Genomic DNA, 6,895 nt, shown 5'->3' on the forward strand with positions numbered 1-6,895 from the left:
CTGAATGTAAATGGGACTAAATGCTCCAACCAAAAGACATAGGGTATCAGAATGGATAAAAAAACAAGGCCCATCTATTTGCTGTCTGCAAGAGACTCATTTTAGACCTGAGGACACCTTCAGACTGAAAGTGAGGGGATGGAGAAATATCTATCATGCTACTGGAAGTCACAAGAAAGCTGGAGTAGCCATACTTATATCAGACAAATTAGACTTTGAATTAAAGACTGTAACAAGAGATGAAGAAAGGCATTATATAATAATTTCAGGGTCTATCCATCAGGAAGAGCTAACAATTATAAATGTCTATGTGCCGAATACAGGAGCTCCCAAATATATGAAACAATCACAAACGTAAGCAACCTTATTGATAAGAATGTGGTAATTGCAGGGGACTTTAATACTCCACTTACAACAATGGATAGATCATCTATATACAGGATCAATAAAGAAACAAGGGCCCTGAATGATACATTGGATCAGATGGACTTGACAGATATATTTAGAACTCTGCATCCCAAAGCAACAGAATATACTTTCTTCTCGAGTGCACATGGAACATTCTCCAAGATAGATCACATACTGGGTCACCAAACAGCCTTTCATAAGTTTACAAGAATTGAAATTATACCATGCATACTTTCAGACCACAATGCTATGAAGCTTGAAATCAACCACAGGAAAAAGTCTGGAAAACCTCCAAAAGCATGGAGGTTAAAGAACATTGCAATAAAGAATGAATGGGTCAACCAGGCAATTAGAAAAGAAATTTAAAAAATACATGGAAACAAATGAAAATGAAAATACAACAATCCAAATGCTTTGGGATGCAGCAAAGGCAGAACTGAGAGGAAAATACATTGCAATCCAGGCCTATCTCAAGAAACAAGAAAAATCCCAAATACAAAATCTAACGGGACACCTAAAGGAAGTAGAAGCAGAACAGCAAAGACACCCCAAACCCAGCAGAAGAAAAATAATAAAGATCAGAGCAGACATAAACAATATAGAATCTAAAAAAAAAAAAAAAAAACTGTATAGCAGATCAATGAAACCAAGAGCTGTTTTTTTGAAAAAATAAAAAAAAATGATAAACCTCTAGCCAGGCTTCTCAAAAAGAAAAGGGAGATGAGCCAAATAGATAAAATCATGAATGAAAATGGAATTATTATAACCAATCCCTCAGAAATACAAGCAATTATCAGGGAGTACTATGAAAAATTATATGCCAACACACTGGACAACCTGGAAGAAATGGACAAATTCCTAAACACCCACACACTCCCAAAACTCAATCAGGAGGAAATAGAAAGCTTGAACAGACCCATAACCAGCGAAGAAATTGAATCAATTATCAAAAATCTCCCAACAAATAAGAGTCTAGGACCAGATGGCTTCCCAGGGGAATTCCAACAGACATTTATTTTTTTTTAAACTTTTTTTTAACGTTTATTTATTTTTGAGACAGAGAGACACAGAACATGAACAGGGGAGTGTCAGAGAGAGGGAGACACAGAATCCGAAACAGGCTCCAGGCTCTGAGCTATCAGCACAGAGCCCGACACGGGGCTTGAACTCACGGACCGTGAGATCATGACCTGAGCCAAAGTCAGCCGCTGAGCCGACTGAGCCACCCAGGAGCCCCTCTACCAGACATTTAAAGCAGAAATAATACCTATCCTTCTCAAGCTATTCCAAAAAATAGAAAGGGAAGGAAAACTTCCAGACTCATTCTATAAAGCCAGCATTACTTTGATTCCTAAACCAGACAGAGACCCAGCCAAAAAAGAAAACTACAAGCCAATATCCCTGATGAATAATGGATGCAAAAATTCTCAATAAGATACTAGCAAATTGAATTCAACAGCATATAAAAAGAATTATTAACCATGATCAAGTGGGATTCATTCCAGGGCTGCAGGGCTGGTTCAACACTCGCAAATCAATCAGTGTGATACATCACATTAATAAAAGAAAAGATAAGAACCATATGATCCTGTCAATCGATGCAGAAAAAGCATTTGACAAAATTCAGCATCCTTTCGTAATAAACATCCTCGAGAAAGTCGGGATAGAAGGAACGTACTTAAACATCATAAAAGCCATTTATGAAAAGCCACAGCTAATATCATCCTCAATGGGGAAAAACTGGGACCTTTCCCCCTGAGATCAGGAACATGACAGGGATGTCTACTCTCACCGCTGTTGTTTCACATAGGGTTGGAAGTGCTAGCATCAGCAATCAGACAACAAAAGCAAATCCAAGGCATCACAATTGGCAAAGATGAAGTCAAGCTTTCACTTTTTACAGATGACATGATATTATACGTGGAAAATCCGATAGACTCCACCAAAAGTCTGCTAGAACTGATACATGAATTCAGCAAAGTCGCAGGATAAAAAATTAATGTACTGAAATCAGTTGCATTCTTATACACTAATAATGAAGTAACAGAAAGACAAATAAACTGATCCCATTCACAACTGCACCAAGAAGCATAAAATACCTAGGAATCAATCTAACCAAAGATGTACAAGATCTGTATGCTGAAAACTATAGAAAGCCTATGAAGGAAATTGAAGAAGATATAAAGAAATGGAAAAACATTCCGTGCTGAAGGATTGGAAGAATAAATATGGTTAAAATGTCAATACTGCCCAAAGCTATGGATTGCACATTCAATGCAATCCCAATCAAAATTACACAGCACTCTTCTCGAAGCTAGAACAAGCAATCCTAAAATTCATATGGAACCACAAAAGGCCCCGAATAGCCAAAGTAATTTTGAAGAAGAAGACCAAAGCAGGAGGCATCACAATCTCAGACTTTAGCCTCTACTACAAAGCTGTAATCAAGACAGCATGGTATTGGCACAAAAACAGACACAGAGACCAATCGAATAGAATAGAAACCCCAGAACTAGAGCCACAAAAGTATGGCCAACTAATGTTTGACAAAGCAGGAAAGAGTATCCAATGGAAAAAAGACAGTCTCTTTAACAAATGGTGCTGGGAGAACTGGACAGCAACATGCAGAAGGATGAGACTAGACCACTTTCTTACACCATTCACAAAAATTAGCTCAAAATGGTTAAAGGACGTGAATGTGAGACAGGAAACCATCAAAACCCTAGAGGAGAAAGCAGGAAAAGACCTCTGACCTCAGCCGCAGCAATTTCTTACTTGACACATCCCCAAGAGCAAGGGAATTAAAAGCAAAAATGAACTACTGGGACCTCATGAAGATAAAAAGCTTCTGCACAGCAAAGGAAAGAATCAACAAAACTAAAAGGCAACCAACGGAATGGGAAAAGATATTTGCAAATGACATATCGGACAAAGGGCTAGTATCCAAAATCTATAAAGAGCTCACCAAACTCCACGCCTGAAAAACAAATAATCCAGTGAAGAAATGGGCAGAAAACATGAGTAGACACTTCTCTAAAGAAGACATCCAGATGGCCAACAGACACATGAAAAGATGCTCAACGTCGCTCTTCATCAGGGAAATACAAATCAAAACCACACTCAGATATCACCTCATGCCATTCAGAGTGGCCAAAATGAACAAATCAGGAGACTGTAGATGCTGGAGAGGATGTGGAGAAATGGGAACCCTCTTGCACTGTTGGTGGGAATGCAAGCTGGTGCAGCCGTTCTTGAAAACAGTGTGGAGGTTCCTCAAAAAATTAAAAATAGACCTACCCTATAACCCAGCAATGGCACTGCTAGGAATTTACCCAAGGGATACAGGAGTGCTGATGCATAGGGGCACTTGTACCCCAATGTTTATAGCAGCACTCTCAACAATAGCCAAATTATGGAAAGAGCCTAAATGTCCATCAACTGGCGAATGGATAAAGAAATTGTGGTTTATATACACAAGGGAATACTATGTGGCAATGAGAAAGAATGAAATAGGCCCTTTGTAGCAATGTGGATGGAACTGGAGAGTGTGATGCTAAGTGAAATAAGTCATACAGAGAAAGACAGATACCATATGTTTTCACTGTTATGTGGATCCTGAGAAACTTAACAGAAACCCATGGGGGAGGGGAAGGAAAAAAAAAAGAGGTTACAGTGGGAGAGAGAGCCAAAGCACAAGAGACTCTTGAAAACTGAGAACAAACTGAAGGTTGATGGGGCGTGGGAGGGAGGAGAGGGTGGGTGATGGGTATTGAGGAGGGCACCTTTTGGGATGAGCACTGGGTGTTGTATGGAAACCAATTTGACAAAAATTTCATATTAAAAAATAATAAAAACATAAATAAATAAATAAAAACAACAAGAAACCTTATGAGGCCATCAGGAGATTTTTCAGGAGAAACTTTGCCGGTCAGAAGGGAGTGGCATGATATGTTCAAAGTGTTGAAAGGGAACAATCTGCAGCCAAGAACACTCTATCTAGCAAGACCATCATTCGGAATAGAAGGAGAGAGAGTTTCTCAAAGAAAAACTAAAGGAGTTCATGACCACTAAACCAGCCCTATAAGAAATATTAAAGGGGATTCTTTGAGTGGAAAGGAAGCTCATATATTAGAGTATGAAAAGTAAAAAAAAAAATCAGTAAAAATAAATATTTCTTTAAAAATCAGGCAAAGGATTCATAAAATAAGAAAATGTAAAATATGACACCATATACTTAAAACATTAGAGGGAGAAGAGTAAAGAATGGGTTTAAACGTAAGCAACCATAATCTTAATAAAGACAGCTATATTCAGAAGATATTATATATAAACCTAATGGTAACCACAAATCAAAAACCAGTAATAGATATGAAAAGAATTAAGAGAAAGGGATCCAAGCAGACCACTAAAGAAAGCCAACAAACCATGGAAGACAGCAAGAGGATCAGAGAAAATCTATAGAAACGGCCACAAAACAAGTCACAAAATGGTAATAAATACATATCTATTGATAATCACTTTGAGTGTAAATGGACTAAACACTCCAATCAAAATACATAGAATGACAAAGTGGATTCAAAACAAGACCCATCTATATGCCGCCTACAAGAGACTCATTTCAGACCAAAAGAAACCTGCAGACTGAAAGTGAGTTGATGGAGAAAGATCTATCATGCAAATGGATGCCAAAAAAAAAGCAGGGTAGGAATACTTATATTGGACAAAGTTGACTTTAAAAAAGACTATAACAAGAGACAAATAAGGGCACTATAAAGTAATACAGGCAAAAATACAACAAGAAGATATAACAATTATAAATATTTATGCACCCAACATGAAGCACCAAATACATAAAACAGTTAATAACAAATATAAAAGAAATATGAACAAATAATCGATAGTAATACAATAATAGTAGAGAATTTTAACATCCCACTTACATTGGCATACAGATCATCCAAACAGAAAATCAACAAGGAAACAGTGACTTTGAATGACACATGAGACCAGATGTATTTAACAGACATATTCAGAACATTCCATCCTAAAACAATAATACACACTCTTTTCAAGATTATTTTCCAGAATAGATCACTTATTAGCCCACAAAACAAGTCTTAACAAATTAGAAAAAAATAAAATTCATAATATGAATCTTTTCTAATCACGTTATGAAACTAGAAATCAACCACAGGAATAAATCTTGAAAGAGCAAAAATAAATGGAGGTTAAATAACATGCTACTCAACACTGAATGGATCAACCAAGAAACCAAAGAAGAAATCAAATAGTACATGGAAACAAATGAAAATGAAAACAGTGCTCACTTTAGCAGCACGTATACTAGAAGTGTAATAATACAGAGAAGATTCGCATGGCCCCTGTGCAAAGATGACATGAAAATGAAAACACAATGGTCCAAAATCTTTGGGATGCAGCAAAAGTGGTTCTAAGAGGGAAGTTTATAACAATACAGCTCTACCTCAAGAAGCAAGAAAAGTCTGATATAAACAACCTAATCTTACATCTAAAGGAGCCAGAAAAAGAAAAAAACAAAACCAAGACCCAGAGAAAGGGAGGACATAATAAAGATTAGATCAGAAATAAGTGATATAGAAAACAAAAGACAAGAGAATAGATCAATGAAAACATGAGTTGGTTCTTTGAAAGATCAACAAAATTGGTAAACCTCTAGCAAGACTCATTAAAAAAAGAGAGGTAAGACCAAATAAACAACATTACTAATGAAAGAGGAGAAATAATAACCAACACCACAGAAATACAAACAATTGCAACACAGTATTATGAAAACCTATATGCCAACAGACTGAACAATATAGAAGAAATGGATAAATTCCTAGAGACATATAACCTACCAAAACTAAAGCAGGAAGAGATGGAAATTTGAACATGCCAATAACCAGCAAAGAAATTAGATCAATAATCAAAAAACTCCCCCAAAACAAAAGTTCAGGACCAGATGGCTTCACAGGTGAATTTTACCAAATATTTAAAGTAGAGTTAATGGGGCGCCTGGGTGGCTCAGTCGGTTAAGCGTCCGACTTCAGCTCAGGTCACGATCTCACGGTCCGCGAGTTCGAGCCCCGCGTCTGGCTCTGGGCTGACAGCTGAGAGCCTGGAGCCTGCTTCCGATTCTGTGTCTCCCTCTCTGTCTGCCCCTCCCCCGTTCATGCTCTGTCTCTCTCTGTCTCAAAAATAAATAAATGTTAAAAAAAAAATTAGAGTTAATACCTATTCTTAAGCTATTCCAAAAAATACAAGAGGAAGGAAAATTTCCAAATTCATTCTAATGAGACCAGTATCACCCTGATACCTAAACCAGATAAAGACACCACAAAAACACAGAACTACAGGTCAATAACTCTCATAAATATTGATGCAAAAATCCTCAACAAACTATTAGCAAACTGAACCCAACAATATATTAAAAAAATAATACACCATGATCAAGAGGAATTTATTCCTG

General features: G+C 37.0%; 1 non-coding gene across 1 annotated transcript; it reads left to right on the forward strand.

Annotated features, from left to right (window-relative positions):
• The first annotated feature begins 5,727 nt into the window (after positions 1 to 5,727).
• Positions 5,728 to 5,837, forward strand: LOC128773967 (U6 spliceosomal RNA). Its single transcript, XR_008418458.1, has one exon. It is a non-coding gene; the product is annotated as a U6 spliceosomal RNA (small nuclear RNA).
• Positions 5,838 to 6,895: the final 1,058 nt, after the last annotated feature.

The sequence above is a fragment of the Panthera pardus genome, unplaced genomic scaffold (genome assembly GCF_024362965.1).
Source record: "Panthera pardus isolate Hobbes unplaced genomic scaffold, ASM2436296v1 HiC_scaffold_27, whole genome shotgun sequence".
NCBI classification, from domain to species: Eukaryota; Metazoa; Chordata; class Mammalia; order Carnivora; family Felidae; genus Panthera; species Panthera pardus.